The sequence below is a fragment of the Rana temporaria genome, chromosome 11 (assembly GCF_905171775.1).
Source record: "Rana temporaria chromosome 11, aRanTem1.1, whole genome shotgun sequence".
Classification (NCBI taxonomy): Eukaryota; Metazoa; Chordata; class Amphibia; order Anura; family Ranidae; genus Rana; species Rana temporaria.
Genome location: NC_053499.1, coordinates 23116572 through 23133257, shown reverse-complemented (window position 1 = coordinate 23133257; position 16686 = coordinate 23116572). Strand labels below are relative to the sequence as shown.

General features: G+C 47.0%; 1 protein-coding gene across 2 annotated transcripts in view; it reads left to right on the top strand.

The window, feature by feature from the left end:
* Positions 1-16686, top strand: part of PEX16 (peroxisomal biogenesis factor 16) — a 40278-nt gene that overhangs the window by 15087 nt on the left and 8505 nt on the right. The window lies entirely within an intron of this gene.

The window sequence follows — 16686 nt, the reverse complement described above, 5'->3', positions numbered from 1 at the left end:
GCTAGTGGAGCTCACTGTGCCATCAATTCCTTGAGGCATAACCCCTTTGCTAGTCTCTATAGCGATATGCTGCCAACGACCGGAGCGATATTGTGACATGGGCATACAGGGCTGGACTGGGGCAAAAATTTGGCCCTGGACTTCATCCAGACTGGCCCACTTTGACAGGTCTCTCCCATGGCGGCCAGACAACTCCCGCACCCCCCCTCCCCGGCCACCCAAGCCCCCTCTCCACCTTTACTAGCCACTAACCGTTCTACTTTATTAGAGTAGAACGGCTGGTACTGGTATTCTTATAGGCAGTACCAGTGGGGAAGCTAGACATTATTTCACCCGGGGCAAATAATCAGTTCGGTGCCCCCCCTTATGGGACAAGATTAGGCAGAAGTGAGAAACTCCCAGGCCATAGCTGTTGAGTGAGCTGTCTGTCCCCTCCCCCCATGCTCCTCTGTCGTCCCCCTGCTTCTTTGTTCCCCCCCAGGTGAGCGATGTGGGCAGGGAGAGGTGAGCGCTGCAGGAAGAGAGAGACAGAGGAGCGGAGGGGGGGCAGCGGTCAGCTGTCACTGAAGCCGGCCCACTGAGCCATCGGCCCACCGGGAAACTCCCTGTAGTCCCAATGGCCAGTCCATCCCTGTGGGCATATAGACAGGTGATGAGGCCCGGTGTACAGTCTCGGCTTGGATTCCAGGATCCTTCTCGGGCACTGCTGGGAATATAGCCGGTTTATATACTTTCAGCATCTGACAGATTTGTTATAAGCTGCAGGGAGACTGGGTGCAAATCTCTATCAAAGCTTCCTCCCATCCTGCTAAGCGGAGCGGTACTCGCGACACCTCCTTATATAATGCATATTGACCTATAGCTAGCAGTGAGAAGTTCTCAGCATGCCGTGCAAATATCATTTTGCAAATTCAGTTTTCCCTGCAGGAGGGAAGGAAGCTGTGATAGAGACCGCTGTGCGTCCCGCTGTGTGACAACTTTACAGAGCTGTGCAGTGGAATATAGTGTGTGTGTGTGTGTGTGTGTGTATGTATATATATATATATATATATATATATATATATATATATATATATATATATATATATATATATATATATATATATATATTCATTTTTTCTTCTTCTTTTTTATTTTTTTCTATTTTATCTTTTTTTTTTTGGGGGGGGGGGGTTTTGAAGGATTGTCATACAGAAATATCATATAGCCCTTCATACAAGCCAAAACTGGTTCTGTGTAAAGGAACTTTTCTCCCACACAGACTACTTCTAGCACAAATATCTAATATTGGCCTTTAAATTTTGTCGTGTGTGTGTCTGTGTTTGTGTGTTGTGTTTTTTTTTTTTTTTTTTTTTATATAAAAATAGTTTTTATTTGCAATGTAAACCCTTTTACGCCTAAGGGTAAAACAAATCTAAAACCGTACATATCCTCACAACTACTTTGAGCATCCAGGTGGATTACCGTATATACTTGAGTATAAGCCGAGTTTTTCAGCACATTTTTTTTTGTCTCCCGGGCTTTGGGGACACGGTACTGGCCAGGCCTGGACCCCAAACTTGGCACACACATAGCCCCACTCTTCCTCTACAAGTGTGCAAAGTTTGTTGTCCAGGGGGCCTACAGCTGGGGAGCATCGATTTTTCAAAGTCGGGCACCCCTTCAATAGACTCCCATGTTAAACGGTAATTTCTCCGGTAAATTTGGGGACCTGGTACTGGCCGGCCGTAGGTCCCCTGGACCCGAAACTTGGCACACATGTAGGCCCAGTTCTCCTCTACAAGTGTACAAAGTTTGCTGTCTGGGGTACCTACAGCCAGAAAGCATTTTTTTTTTTTTTTTTTTTATTCAAACCGGGCACCCATTCTATATACTCCCATGTTAAACGTCAGTCTAGGCATGGGGCACAGTGAGCCATGCAGATGGACATCTTAGGCTTATACTTGAATCAATACGTTTTCAAATTTTTTTTTTTGGTTTTGTGGTAAAATTAGGTGCCCCGGCTTATATTCGGGTCGGCTTATACTCAAGTATATACGGTATACCTTTTTTGTCCTGGGGGGGGGGGGATTGGGCTTTTATTTGGTGGTAAATGGTAATGGATATATCCTACCTATCTATTATATTATTATTATTATTATTATTATTATTATTATTAATAAAAACATTTATATATATATATATATATATATATATATATATACATACATTTTTTTTTTATTTATTGTCGTAGGGTTACTGGCCCAAAATAGTAAAAAAAAAATTATTTAGCTGTATATTTCTCGTTACTACCATACCCTACCACCAAAGAACAACCCAAAATAAATTGTCCTGCTCCAGACGATTGCAGTGATACCACACATATGTGTATGTTATTGTATGTACCCGTAGTACAGCCCAAAAAACAATAGTGTGCATTTTTTTTTTTATTCTACCTAAAAACAGTGGCCCAGATTCAAGAAGCACTTGCGCCCGCGCAACCATAGGTTGCGCGGCGCAAGGGCTTACTTGCTCCGGTGTAACGAGTGCTCCTGATTCAGGAACCTCGTTACACCGACTGCAGCCTAAGATATGACAGACATAAGCCTCCTTATGCCTTCACATCCCAGGCTGCATTCTTGCGTTGGCCGCTAGGGGGCGCGGCCATTGTGATCGGCGTATAGTATGCAAATTGCATACTACCACCGATTCACAAAAGTTGCGCGGGCCCTTCTCACGCAAGGTACGGAGTTTCCGTACGGTGCCTTTAGCATAAGGCTGCTCCTGCTAATAGCAGGCGCAGCCAATGCTAAAGTATAGCTGCGCCTCCCGCTCGCGACGTTCAAATTTCACGTCGTTTACGTAAGTGAACCGTGAATGGCGCTGGACGCCATTCACGTTCACTTACAAGCAAATGACGTCCTTGCGACGTCATTTGCCGCAATGCACGTCGGGAAAGTTTCCCGACGGAGCATGCGCTGTTCGCTGGGCGCGGGAGCGCGCCTAATTTAAATGATTCCCGCCCCCGGCGGGATCATTTACATTAGGCAGCCTTGCGCCCGGCTGCTTAGCATATTGCCCGCGCAATTTACGGAGCAACTGCTCCGTGAATCGCGGGCAAAGCGCAATATTTGCGTGGGCGCAGAGAAAAAAATTTGCTCTTTGCCCACGCAAATATTGCGCGATTCTACTTGAATCTGGGCCAGTGACTGACACTAATATTCATTTTAAAAAATCCCGCCCAAAAAATACCAACCTTTTTAACCTTTTTGACCCTTGACCAAATCTCTAACCCTGGCACTGACCTAGATCAAACCTTGCTCTAAGTATTTTTTTTTTATTCTCTCTGCAAGTAAAGAGAGAGATGCAATACATCTCCCCTCCATTCACGGAAGGAGAAACGCAGGGGGCGGGCTTCACGGAGACTGATTACTGTGATAGCCAATCAGAGGCTATCGGGGAAACCCAGAATCGGAAGATTTGGGTCCCGATTGTTAGCATTGCTCTCAACTGTCCCTGATTTGGAACAAAGTCCTTCTGTCCCTCTTTCCACCTCATTTGTCCCTCGTTTTGGTGTTCGCTATATGCTTGTATATAAAATGCACTTTTTATCTTTTTAAAAACCGTTTCCCAGTGCTAAACCTTTCATCCAATTACTGAATGACTACATTTGGAAATTTCCCAAGCCAATATAAAGGAACACTAGTGGTTAAAAAAAAAAAAAAAAACACTTGTGGGTTTTATTTCTTCTTCCTTTTCGAGTGGGGACACTAGTTCTGAGGGCCTTGGGGTGGGGGCAATGGATTCCCTTAATTTGCATAGATTTCCTCTCACTTCCTGTTTGGCTATGGGGCAGGAAGTGAAGGGAAATCTCTGCAATGGGACAGGGGTGGTAAAATATAAACCCATAGAGCAGTGGTCTCAAAGTACCACCATTTGCGGCCCGCGGACCAGTTATAAATGGCCCGCAGGCAGGGCGGAAGTGGGGGGGAGCAAAGAGGAACATTTTTTTTGTGAGCTGGCGCCATCTGGTGGTGGCCGTTGGTATTACAAGTTAAGCATTACAAGTTAAACAGCAATTCTAATGTCATTTTTCACTATTTTCACTGCCATCTTCTTCCCTCTAATTAGAACCCCCAAACATTATATATATTTTTTATCCTAACACCCTAGAGAATAAAATGGCGATCGTTGCAATACTTTCTGTTATGCCGTATTTGCGCAGCGGTCTTACAAGCGCACTTTTTTGGGAAAAAAATACACTTTTTTTAATTAAAAAATAAGACAACAGTAAAGTTATCCCCATTTTTTTTTAATATTATGAAAGATAATGTTACACCGAGTAAATTCATACCCAACATGTCACGCTTCAAAATTGCGTCCGCTTGTGGAATGCCGACAAACTTTTTTACCCTTTAAAATCTTCATAGGCGACGTTTAAAAAAATCTACAGGTTGCATGTTTTAAGTTACAGAGGAGGTCTAGTGCTAGAATTATTGCTCTCGCTCTACCAATCGCGGCGATACCTCACATGTGTGGTTTGAACACCGTTTACATATGCGGGCGCTGCTCGCGTATGTGTTCGCTTCTGCGCGCAAGCTCGTCGGGAAGGGGTGCGTTTTCTGGCTCCTAACTTTTTTAGCTGGCTCCTAGATTCCAAGCAAATCTGTCAAACCCTGACTTACACCAGTGCTGGTGGTAATAATGCGCTCGCTGACACCAGTGCTGGGGGTTAATAATATGTTCGCTGACACCAGTACTGTTGTTTTTGAAGTTTGAAAGTTTGCATGCGGCCCCCCATGGCATATGAAGACTTGTCTTGTGGCCCTCAGGTAATTTGAGTTTGAGACCCCTTCCTTATAGCCTGGAAAAAACGCAAGCCCGAAAAACGCGCGCCCGAAAAACGTACCGGCCTCCATCCTCCCCTTATAGCCGGCCCACCACACGCCTGGAAAAAACGCAAGCCCGAAAAACGTGCCGCCCGAAAAAAAGCGCGCCCGAAAAACGTACCGGCCTCCATCCTCCCCTTATAGCCGGCCCACCACACGCCTGGAAAAAACGCAAGCCCGAAAAAACGCGCCGCCCGAAAAAACGTACCGGCCTCCATCCTCCCCTTATAGCCGGCCCACCACACGCCTGGAAAAAACGCAAGCCCGAAAAACGTGCCGCCCGAAAAAACGCGCGCCCGAAAAACGTACCGGCCTCCATCCTCCCCTTATAGCCGGCCCACCACACGCCTGGAAAAAACGCAAGCCCGAAAAACGTGCCGCCCGAAAAAACGCGCGCCCGAAAAACGTACCGGCCTCCATCCTCCCCTTATAGCCGGCCCACCACACGCCTGGAAAAAACGCAAGCCCGAAAAACGTGCCGCCCGAAAAAACGTACCGGCCTCCATCCTCCCCTTATAGCCGGCCCACCACACGCCTGGAAAAAACGCAAGCCCGAAAAACGCGCCGCCCGAAAAAACGTACCGGCCTCCATCCTCCCCTTATAGCCGGCCCACCACACGCCTGGAAAAAACGCAAGCCCGAAAAACGCGACGCCCGAAAAAGCGCGCGCCCGAAAAACGTACCGGCCTCCATCCTCCCCTTATAGCCGGCCCACCACACGCCTGGAAAAAACGCAAGCCCGAAAAACGCGCCGCCCGAAAAAACGTACCGGCCTCCATCCTCCCCTTATAGCCGGCCCACCACAAGCCTGGAAAAAACGCAAGCCCGAAAAACGCGCCGCCCGAAAAAACGTACCGGCCTCCATCCTCCCCTTATAGCCGGCCCACCACACGCCTGGAAAAAACGCAAGCACGAAAAACGCGCCGCCCGAAAAAACGCGCGCCCGAAAAACGTACCGGCCTCCATCCTCCCCTTATAGCCGGCCCACCACACGCCTGGAAAAAACGCAAGCCCGAAAAACGCGCCGCCCGAAAAAACGTACCGGCCTCCATCCTCCCCTTATAGCCGGCCCACCACACGCCTGGAAAAAACGCAAGCCCGAAAAACGCGCCGCCCGAAAAAACGTACCGGCCTCCATCCTCCCCTTATAGCCGGCCCACCACACGCCTGGAAAAAACGCAAGCCCGAAAAACGCGCCGCCCGAAAAAGCGCGCGCCCGAAAAACGTACCGGCCTCCATCCTCCCCTTATAGCCGGCCCACCACACGCCTGGAAAAAACGCAAGCCCGAAAAACGCGCCGCCCGAAAAAACGTACCGGCCTCCATCCTCCCCTTATAGCCGGCCCACCACACGCCTGGAAAAAACGCAAGCCCGAAAAACGTGCCGCCCGAAAAAACGCGCGCCCGAAAAACGTACCGGCCTCCATCCTCCCCTTATAGCCGGCCCACCACATGCCTGGAAAAAACGCAAGCCCGAAAAACGCGCCGCCCGAAAAAACGTACCGGCCACCATCCTCCCCTTATAGCCGGCCCACCACACGCCTGGAAAAAACGCAAGCCCGAAAAACGCTCGCCCGAAAAAGCGCGCGCCCTAAAAACGTACCGGCCTCCATCCTCCCCTTATAGCCGGCCCACCACACGCCTGGAAAAAACGCAAGCCCGAAAAACGCGCCGCCCGAAAAAACGCGCGCCCGAAAAACGTACCGGCCTCCATCCTCCCCTTATAGCCGGCCCACCACACGCCTGGAAAAAACGCAAGCCCGAAAAACGCGCCGCCCGAAAAAACGCGCGCCCGAAAAACGTACCGGCCTCCATCCTCCCCTTATAGCCGGCCCACCACACGCCTGGAAAAAACGCAAGCCCGAAAAACGCGCCGCCCGAAAAAACGTACCGGCCTCCATCCTCCCCTTATAGCCGGCCCACCAGACGCCTGGGAAAAAACGCAAGCCCGAAAAACGCGCCGCCCGAAAAAGCGCACGCCCGAAAAACGTACCGGCCTCCATCCTCCCCTTATAGCCGGCCCACCACACGCCTGGAAAAAACGCAAGCCCGAAAAACGCGCCGCCGAAAAAACGCGCCGCCCGAAAAAACGTACCGGCCTCCATCCTCCCCTTATAGCCGGCCCACCACACGCCTGGAAAAAGCGCAAGCCCGAAAAACGCGCCGCCCGAAAAACGTACCGGCCTCCATCCTCCCCTTATAGCCGGCCCACCACACGCCTGGAAAAAACGCAAGCCCGAAAAACGCGCCGCCGAAAAAACGCGCGCCCGAAAAACGTACCGGCCTCCATCCTCCCCTTATAGCCGGCCCACCACACGCCTGGAAAAAACGCAAGCCCGAAAAACGCGCCGCCCGAAAACGCGCGCCCGAAAAACATACCGGCCTCCATCCTCCCCTTATAGCCGGCCCACCACACGCCTGGAAAAAACACAAGCCCGAAAAACGCGCCGCCCGAAAACGCGCGCCCGAAAAACATACCGGCCTCCATCCTCCCCTTATAGCTGGCCCACCACACGCCTGGAAAAAACGCAAGCCCGAAAAACGCGCCGCCCGAAAAAACGTACCGGCCTCCATCCTCCCCTTATAGCCGGCCCACCACACGCCTGGAAAAAACGCAAGCCCGAAAAACGCGCCGCCCGAAAAAACGTACCGGCCTCCATCCTCCCCTTATAGCCGGCCCACCACACGCCTGGAAAAAACGCAAGCCCGAAAAACGCGCCGCCGAAAAAACGCGCGCCCGAAAAACGTACCGGCCTCCATCCTCCCCTTATAGCCGGCCCACCACACGCCTGGAAAAAACGCAAGCCCGAAAAACGCGCCGCCCGAAAAAACGCATGCCCAAAAAACATACCGGCCTCCATCCTCCACTTATAGCCGGCCCACCACACGCCTGGAAAAAAGCGCAAACCCGAAAAACGTACCGGCCTCCATCCTCCCCTTATAGCCGGCCCACCACACGCCTAGAAAAAAACGCAAGCCCGAAAAACGTACCGGCCTCCATCCTCCCCTTATAGCCGGCCCACCACACGCCTGGAAAAAACGCAAGCCCGAAAAACGCGCCGCCCGAAAAAACGTACCGGCCTCCATCCTCCCCTTATAGCCGGCCCACCACACGCCTGGAAAAAACGCAAGCCCGAAAAACGCGCCGCCCGAAAAACGTACCGGCCTCCATCCTCCCCTTATAGCCGGCCCACCACACGCCTGGAAAAAACGCAAGCCCGAAAAACGCGCCGCCGAAAAAACGCGCGCCCGAAAAACGTACCGGCCTCCATCCTCCCCTTATAGCCGGCCCACCACACGCCTGGAAAAAACGCAAGCCCGAAAAACGCGCCGCCCGAAAAAACGTACCGGCCTCCATCCTCCCCTTATAGCCGGCCCACCACATGCCTGGAAAAAACGCAAGCCCGAAAAACGCGCCGCCCGAAAAAACTTACCGGCCTCCATCCTCCCCTTATAGCCGGCCCACCACACGCCTGGAAAAAAACGCAAGCCCGAAAAACGCGCCGCCCGAAAAAACGTACCGGCCTCCATCCTCCCCTTATAGCCGGCCCACCAGACGCCTGGAAAAAACGCGCCGCCCGAAAAAGCGCGCGCCCGAAAAACGTACCGGCCTCCATCCTCCCCTTATAGCCGGCCCACCACACGCCTGGAAAAAACGCAAGCCCGAAAAACGCGCCGCCGAAAAAACGCGCGCCCGAAAAACGTACCGGCCTCCATCCTCCCCTTATAGCCGGCCCACCACACGCCTGGAAAAAACGCAAGCCCGAAAAACGCGCCGCCCGAAAAAACGTACCGGCCTCCATCCTCCCCTTATCGCCGGCCCACCACACGCCTGGAAAAAACGCATGCCCGAAAAACGCGCCGCCCGAAAAACATACCGGCCTCCATCCTCCCCTTATAGCCGGCCCACCACACGCCTGGAAAAAACGCAAGCCCGAAAAAATGCGTGCCCGAAAAAACGTACCGGCCTCCATCCTCCCCTTATAGCCGGCCCACCACACCTGGAAAAACGCAAGCCCGAAAAACGCGCCGCCCGAAAAAACGCATGCCCAAAAAACATACCGGCCTCCATCCTCCACTTATAGCCGGCCCACCACACGCCTGGAAAAAAGCGCAAACCCGAAAAACGTACCGGCCTCCATCCTCCCCTTATAGCCGGCCCACCACACGCCTAGAAAAAAACGCAAGCCCGAAAAACGTACCGGCCTCCATCCTACCCTTATAGCCGGCCCACCACACGCCTGGAAAAAACGCGATATTATGAAAGATAATGTTACGCCGAGTAAATTCATACCCAACATGTCACGCTTCAAAATTGCGTCTCCTATGGAGATATTTAGGTACCGTATGTTTGTCGCCATTCCACGAGTGCGTGCAATTATAAAGCATGATATGTTTGGTATCTATTTACTCGGTGTAACATCATCTTTCACATTGTACAAAAAAAATTGGGCTAACTTTTTCATATATATAATATATATATTTTTTTATTTTTCACAAAAATTTAAAACACCGCTGCACAAATACCGTGTGACATAAAATATTGCAACAATCGCCATTTTATTCTCTAGATTCTCTGTTAAAAAAAAAAATGATATATAATGTTTGGGGGGTTCTGAGTAATTTTCAAGAAAAAAAATACGGATTTTAACTTGTAAACACCAAATGTCAGAAATAGGCTTAGTCATGAAAGGGTTAATACATAAACACCTATTACACATCCCTACACACACCAGAAGAGGAAGACGTAGCCATAGAGCCCCTCCCAGCCTTACAAATGTGGCCTGGGCATCCAAGTGGTAATGACCCCCGGTCATGAAAGGATTAAATAAAAGAAGAAGCAATTCAAATGTAAATATACCAATTTTGTATTGTGTGTTTTATGAAAGTATAATTATGGATCTATACACAATTTTTCCTTTTCCAACTATAAATACTCTGAATAAACCAAGAGTCCTTTGGTAAAATCAATTGGCCAGAAGTGAAGATCTAGTGATCGTCTCGCCCAATCACTGACACACTTTTGACCAAGAGATTCCAAGCCTGCCCACCACGGCAAGGTAGACTCTTCTAGGGCAGGATCTACACTAACTACACTAATCTACCCTACTGGAAATTGCAGTGTGTATGTGTGTGTGTGTGTGTATATATATATATATATATATATATATATATATATATATATATATATAGGCATGTCTGTTCTGCAGTGGTTACAGGGCTGCTTTCAAACTGATCGGCAGGTGCACGGCAAACTTTTATATATATATATATATATATATATATATATATATATATATAATGTATGTGTGTGTGTGTGTGTGTGTGTGTATATGTATATGTGTATATATATGTATATATATGTGTATGTGTATATATATATATATATATATATATATATATATATATATATATATATATATATATATATATATATATATATATATATATAATTTTTTTTTTTTTGTATTATTAAAGGGTTCAGAGGGCCCCATGTGGCAAACCCTTTTTTTTTTTTATAAATGTTGTTTTTTTTTTTTTGTTTTTTTTTATATATATATTTTTTTTTTTATTAAAGGGCCCAGGGGTCCCCAGGGCCCTGGATAGCAACTCCCCTTTTTTATTTTTTATAAATGTTTATTTTTATTTTTTTTTATATATATATTTTATTATTAAAGGGCCCAGATGTCCCGGATCGCAACCCCGCTTTTTTTGTAATTTATTTTCATAAAAAAAGTAAAATATTAAAGGGCCCAGAGATCCGCAGGCCCCCAGATGGCAACCCCCCCCCCCCCCTTTTTAAAAAAATAAATATATATTTTTTATATATATTTGTTATTTCTTTTTATTAAAGGGGCCAGATGTTCCCAGGGCCCAAGCTGTGTAAGGGGCCCCATAATTCCTGATGGCTGCCCTGACCGCTAACCTGTAGGAAAGCCTTTAGGCCCCTTTCACATGATTGGTCTGACCCAATCGGACCCTCCATTCACCTCTATGTCCATTTACCCCCGCTTATCTCCAATCTGCAAAAAAAAAAACAGAAGAGGATATGTTCCCTTCCATCTGGGCAGATTGAATTGGAGGGTCCATAGAGTAGCGTGGGCTGTGTCCATGTCCACTCTGAATATACAGCAAGACACAGACCTGTCATCCACCTGTTTCCACTCATTGTGGCCCACGTAAAATCTTAGTCTAGTCTATAATTTTCCCCTCTATTTTTTTTTCTTGCTTTTTAGGGACGATTCCTCCCATACTTCTTCTTTTTTTTTTTTTACACTCCACCCCAGGGACAGGTTCTCAAAATCAGGGACAGCTGGGAGGTATGTAAGTTACTGAGCACGCTGCCCTAACCCGCCCTTATACCTGCCCTAACCCGCCCTTATACCTGCCCTAACCTGCCCTAATTCGCCCTTATACCTGCCCTAATTCGCCCTTATACCTGCCCTAACCTGCCCTAACCCGCCCTTATACCACCCCTAACCCGCCCTTATACCACCCCTAACCCGCCCTTATACCACCCCTAACCTGCCCTTATACCACCCCTAACCTGCCCTTATACCACCCCTAACCTGCCCTTATACCACCCCCTAACCCGACCCTATACCACCCACTAACCTGCCCCTATACCACCCCCTAACCTGCCCTTATACCACCCCTAACCTGCCCTTATACCACCTCTAACCCGCCCCTATACCACCCCCTAACCCGACCCTATACCACCCACTAACCTGCCCCTATACCACCCCCTAACCTGCCCTATACCACACCATGTTTTACAGCACCAGAAGACACCAACCCCAGTGACGCCACTGGATACAAACAAGGTGGGATGGATGCCTGTCACTGGGGCAGTGGGCTTGCATATGTTGTGCCATAAATGATGCATTTTCAATGTTGCCCTTTAAGTCTTATTAAGAGAGCCGTATTAATTACGGTTGGCATCCTTCATTAATCTGTCTAGCCGGGCTGTAGCCACTGTCTTCTTTTCAGTAATCTTCATCTGAACCTCGTCTCTGAGAATATCTCGACGTTGAGTAAATCTTCGGTGCCCAGCTACAAGAGGAGTTTTGCCGTCTTCTCTTGGTGGAGGTGGTTTAGGCAGCATCACTTTATCGGCACACTTTTGCCACCTTGGAATCGTTTTATCTTCAGGCGCTGCTCCTTTTTTTGGCAGGCTTGGAATTTTGGGTACATTTGACGGTGTACTGGAGAGATTTGCAGACTGTTCTCTCTTTACTCTGCATAACTCATGCAAATGTCTATACTTTGCCATGCTGTACCCTGTGACGTCTTTCTGGGCAACATCCACTTTGGGAAGTTTTGTGCCCTCCGGGTCCCTTGACTTTCTAAGAAGTGGCTTTTTAATTTCAGGAGTTGCGCCTTTTGTTGCCAAGCTTGGAAATGTGGTTCCAGTTGGTGGTGTCAAGGGTTGAGGGTATCTTTGGAACTCTTCTCTTTTTACTCTGCATGACTCCTCCAAAAGTTTATACTTTGCTGGGTCGTACCCTGTGTAAACTTTCTGGGTAACATCCACTGGTTTGGGCTTTGTGCCCTCCGAGGATTTTATCTCTGCAGAGGGTAACTGATTACTTAAATGCTCTCTTTTGCTTAACAGCCTTGGCTGTTTACCAACTTGAGGTCGAGGAGTTGTCTCCTTTGTCACTATGACCTCTGGTTTTTCCTCATATTTCTCTTTGATGAATTCCTTTAATGCCTTTAGATCTTCATCATTTAGCATGGAAGCATAAAGGTCTAATTCTTCAATGATTTCCCTTCCAAATATACGGTATGGTACACCACGTGGGGTGTGACGTCCTGAGGTTAGACGATGGCGGTGTCTCTCTAACCCAATGTTGAAGTACTCTTCTTTTGTGAGCGTGATATCCTCAACATCATCATAACGATGTGGATCGCGGAGTAAAACATAGTCCGGCCTGCGGGATTTGCGGACAGATGGGAAACGACTCTTGATAAACTCATTGATGTCGTTTTGTCTCTCCTCTTTGATTCTTTTCTTCAAAGCTAATTCTTCATCCAGCTTTTTTACAAGCTTTTTCATTAAAGCCTTGTTCTCCGACGTTTCCACCCTCTGGGCGGAATATTGACGTAATAACATTGTGAAAAAAGTAAAAAGCTATCGAAAACGAAAGCTTACACACGCGACTGAAAACGCGAGAAAACGTGTAATTAAATATATACGAATAAACGTATAAGAACTATGCGAGACAATAATGCGAACTGAGCACAGAAAAACAGGTCTTCACTGCACAGAAGCTCCTCACACACTGAGCCAGACCTCTGTCGCTTCGGAATTTATTCAGTTGGACACATGACATTGTGACATCACAGCAGGCCAGAAAAACAACCGCTTCTCCTGATTGGCTGCCTCAGTGGCAGTTGGAAGAGGGGCGGAGTCTGTGGAATGTACTGGCTTCTGTTGCTATGGCGTTACTGGCTTTTGTTGCTATGGCGATACTGGCTTTTGTTGCTATGGCGATACTGACTTGATGGAAGAGCACACACTCTGTACACTGAGATTCCTTCACTAAATATTCAGCATTTCTGTGTGTTTTTGCAGCACCACAGACCTCGGTGTGTCGCAGTCTTCTGCCCAGACGTCTTATAGGGACATTTTATTCTTGTTATTTTTTTAAATGACAACCCTTTTTTTCCCCCCTCATAGTATTTTAGTCTTAATATGAGATCTGAGGTCTTTTTGACCTCAGATCTCATATTTAAGAGGACCTGTCATGCTTTTTTTCTATTACAAGGGATGTTTACATTCATTGTAATAGGAACAAAAGTGACCCAAATTTTTTATTTTTTTTAACCACTTTGCATCCGGCCAATTGTCAAAAGATGGCCGCAAGGTGGCTCTCAATTGCCCGGGAGGACGTCTATGGACGTCCTCCGGCCGCGCATCACTGAAATGCCGATGCGCGTGCCTGGCGGCCGCGATTTCCGCCAGGCACCCGCGATCGCCGGATACACAGACAAGGACGTGGATCTGTGTGTAAACGCACATATCCACGTCCTGTCAGGGAGAGAGGAGACCGATCTGTGTCCCTTGTACATAGGGACACAGATCGGTCACCTCCCCCAGTCAGTCCCCTCCCCCCACACAGTTAGAAACACTCCCAGTTTACACATTTAACCCCTTCCTCGCCCCCTAGTGTTAACCCCTTCACTGCCAGTCACATTTATACAGTAATCGATGTATTTTTATAGCAGTGTTCGCTGTATAAATGTGAATGGTCCCAAAAATGTGTCAAAAGTGTCCGATATGTCCGCCGTAATGTCGCAGTCCCAATAAAAATCGCAGATCGACTAGTAAAAATAAAATAATAAAAAAAAAAATCATAATTCTGTCCCCTATTTTGTAGGCGCTATAACTTTTGTGCAAACCAGTCGCTTATTGCGATTTTTTTTTTTTTTTTTTTTTTAAATAAAAATATGTAGAAGAATACGTATCTGCCTAAACTAAGACCCCCAAAATAAAAAAAAATTGGGATATTTATTATAGAAAAAAGTTAAAAATATTGTGTTTGTTTTTTTTTTTCAAAATTGTCGCTCTTTTTTTTGTTTATAGCACAAAAAATAAAAAACGCAGAGGTGATCAAATACCACCAAATAAAAGCTCTATTTGTGGGAAAAAAAGGACGTCAATTTTGTTTGGGAGCCACGTCGCACGACCGCGCAATTGTCAGTTAAAGCGACGCAGTGCCGGAAGCTGAAATTTCACCTGGGCACGAAGGGGGTTTATGTGCCCAGTAAGCAAGTGGTTAAACCAGTGTAAAAATCAATAAAATCAAGTAAAATAAATAATAAGAAAGTGAACGCATACGTTAGCAGCGCCCGCATATGAAAACGTTTTTGAAACCACACATATGAGGTATCGCCGCAATCGGTAGAGTGGCAGCAATAATTCTAGCCAGAGACCTCCTCTGTAACTTAAAACATGCAACCTGTAGAATTTTTTTTTTTTTTTTAAACGTCGCCTATTGAGATTTTTAAGTGTAAAAGTTTGACGCCATTCCACGAGCGCGCACAATTTTGAAGCGTGACATGTTGGATATCCATTTACTCAGCGTAACATTATCTTTCACAATCTAAAAAAAAATTGGGCTAACTTTACTGTTGTCTCATTTTCGAATTCAATTTTTTTTTTTTTTCAAAAAAAAGTGCGCTTGTGAGACCGCTGCGCAAATACGGTGTGACAGAAAGTATTGCAACAACCACCATTTTATTCTCTAGGGTGTTTGGGGGGGGGAATAATGTTTTGGGGTTCAAAGTAATTTTCTAGCAAAAAAACGTGTTTGTATAGACGCGGCATTCTTTATTTTGGATAATTCGTAACTTCAAACAAATTTTGTATTTGTTATGTTCACTAACAGCCAAATTTGAAAGGAAATTTCAATACCTATAATTTAATAGTTAGTTATTTAGGATTTTCGTTCTTTCTAATTTTTGGACTTTCCTTTCTTATCTTCGAATTTTTCAGAATTTTCAAATTTACGAATTTTCCAAATTTTATGATTTAAAGAAAAAAAAAAATGAAACGGCAGTGCACATGTCTAGGTATTATTGTATTGTATTGTATAGGTTTGTCATCATATTGCATCGTTTTGGTAAATGCGTTTGTACAATCAGATTGTGTATGGTCATGTGCCATACCTCTGGAAATCGCTGCATCAGACATCGCTACTACAATGATCTCCACTTGTTTTCGGGTCCCATGCTGAGTGCATTGTGAACGCAGAAGGCCGCTTGTTCAGCATGGGTGACATCCAGGGAACACTTTGCGTTTATTTTTAATTCATTCAAAGCATTCTCTGATTGGATACGGTGGAGAGGCGGGGCAGTGATGTCACAATCTCTTCCTTGTCTGAACAGAGAACACTTCATTGAGATCATTTAAAGTGTGGTCTGAATGGTGCCCATTCCCGAGACCTGGAAGCAAGTGGAGATCATTGTAGCATTGCCTAGTACAGGGATTTCCACCTTCCACTGGGATCCCATACACACTGAGAGACACACACTGACACAGACACACACTGACACAGAAACACACACACAGAGACACACACTCACTCACACACACACACAGAGACACACTCACACACACAGGGACACACACACACACACAGAGACACACAGACACACACTCACTCACACACACAGAGACACACTGACACACACACAGAGACACACACACACAGAGAGACACACAGAGAGACACACACACACAGAGAGACACACACACAGAGAGACAGAGACACGCACACACAGAGAAACACACTCACACAGAGACACACACAGACACACACACACACAGAGACACACACTGACACACACAGAGACACACACAGACACACACTCACTCACACACACACAGACACATTCACACACACAGGGACACACACGCACACAGAGACACACACACACACACAGAGACACTCACACGGAGACACACACTCACACAGACACACACAGAGACACACACACACACAGAGAGACACACACACACAGAGAGACAGAGACACGCACACACAGAGAGACACACACACAGAGAGACACACACACAGAGAGACAGAGACACGCACACACAGAGACACACACACTCTCTCACACACACACACAGACACACACTGACATACACACACAGAGACACACACAGACACACGCACACACACACAGAGACACATACTGACACACACACAGAGACACACACACTCACTCACACACTTACACACACAGAGACACAGACACACACAGAGACACACACTGACACATACAGAGACTCACTCACACACTTACAC